This window comes from Scyliorhinus canicula, unplaced genomic scaffold (genome assembly GCF_902713615.1).
Source record: "Scyliorhinus canicula unplaced genomic scaffold, sScyCan1.1, whole genome shotgun sequence".
In the NCBI taxonomy this organism is placed as follows: domain Eukaryota; kingdom Metazoa; phylum Chordata; class Chondrichthyes; order Carcharhiniformes; family Scyliorhinidae; genus Scyliorhinus; species Scyliorhinus canicula.
The window spans coordinates 19,703-21,665 of NW_024055464.1; the positions used below are offsets into that span (position 1 = coordinate 19,703).

General features: G+C 44.3%; 1 non-coding gene across 1 annotated transcript; it reads left to right on the plus strand.

Annotated features, from left to right (window-relative positions):
* Window positions 1-602: 602 nt before the first annotated feature.
* Window positions 603-675, plus strand: trnak-cuu. Its single transcript has one exon. It is a non-coding gene; the product is annotated as a tRNA-Lys (tRNA).
* The last annotated feature ends 1,288 nt before the right edge of the window (window positions 676-1,963 follow it).

The following is a 1,963-nucleotide window of genomic DNA, read 5'->3' on the forward strand; positions in this document are numbered from 1 at the left end:
AAGGAAATCTACGCAGACGCAGGAAAACTCCACAGCGACAATGACCCGAGGTCAGAATTAATCATAGAATCTACAGTGCAGAAGGAGATCATTCGGCCCATCGAGTCTGCACCGGCATTACCTGATTTGGCCAAGTCACTGAAATGTCAATTAAGAATGGGCAACCAAGCTGGTTTGCCCGTGACACTCACATCCCATAAAGAATAGAGAAAATAAAAGGGTTGTTTCCAGTGACGGTTTCCAAGGAATCAGTACTGGGCCCTTCACACTCCTGGTTACATCATTGATTTGAAAGTAAATGTAGGAACATGAGGAAGAAGTTTACTTGTGACACAAAAATGATTTAACACTTGAGGAATGAGGAAGAAAGCTGGAGGGAAAACAATGCAAAGGATTACATGATAAATGGCAGGACAGGACTAGTTAGACCAGAGCTAGATTCCTGTGCACAGAAGATTGCACCAGAGAATGCACAGAGTGGATTTAACAACATCAGCCAGAAATTGCCAATGTTTGCTCAGAGGAAAGTTTGGATAAACTGGGGCTGTTTTCTTTGGAACAAAAAAGACTGAAGGGAAACCAAAATGAAATTAAGAAAAGCAGCCTGGCTAGCTCAGTCGGTAGAGCATGGGAGTCTTAATCCCAGGGCCGTGGGTTCAAGACCCACGTTGGGTGCTTCAGCTTCTTTAATCTGAGAACATTGAGCTGAACTGTTTACGGTAGCACAGTGGTTAGTACTGTTGCTTCACAGCACCAGGGTGCCGGGGTTCAATTCCCACTTGGGACACTGTGAGCGCAGAGTCTACATGTTCTCCCAGTGTCTGTATGGGTCTCCTCCCACAAGTCCCGAAAGACATGCTTGTTCGGTGAATTGGACATTCTGAATTCTCCCTCTGTGTACCTGAATAGGTGTCAGAGTGTGGTGACCAGGGGATTTTCACAGTAACTTCATTGCAGTGTTAACATAAGCCTACTTGTGACAATGATAAAGATTATTCTAAATATATAAAATTCTGGAGTTTCATACTGGCACAGTGGTTGGGGACCCGGGTTTGATCCTGGCCCTTGGTCACAGTCTATGAGGAGTTTGAACATTCTCCCATTGTCTGTGTGGGTTTCACCCCCACAACCCAAATATGTGCAGGTTAGGTGGCTTGGCAAAATTAAATTGACCCTTAATTGGAAAAAAATATAAATTTATATTTTTTAAATATTCTGAGGGATCTAAATCATAGAATCATAGAATTTACAGTGCAGAAGGAGGCCATTCGGCCCATTGAGTCTGCACCGGCTCTTGGAAAGAGCACCCTACCCAAGATCAACACCTCCACCCTATTCCCATAACCCAGTAACCCCACCCAACACTAAGGGCAATTTTGGACACAAAGGGCAATTTATCATGGCCAATCCACCTAACCTGCACATCTTTGGACTGTGGGAGGAAACCGGAGCATCCGGAGGAAACCCGCGCACACACGGGGAGGATGTGCAGACTCCACACAGACAGTGACCCAAGCCGGATTCCAACCTGGGATTCTGGAGCTGTGAAACGATTGTGCTATCCACAATGCTATGTGCTGCCCTCACAATCTGGAAATTGAGATTACGCTGAATACCTACTTTGCAGCCACGATGAGCTGAATGAAATGCAACAGGAACAACAAACTTTAATAAAACCCCGACAGTAACTCTCACTACTGACAAGGTCAGCAGTTTGCCCAGTTTAGCTGCCAAGTATGCTACTTTTCAAATTTACCTGCATACATAAGAGTACAACAACAAATTATTTAACTTCCCCAATGTGATCGGTGTAATTAGTCTCAAATTTAACCTGGAATGGTCATTAAAAGTTTCCCAGTCACTCTGATATCTGAAATCTTTGTGCTCAGACAGAACAGACAAACCACTTTACCTCCCAATGATACTCAGGTGCTGATGAATCGAGTAACTCAGTCAGAGGATG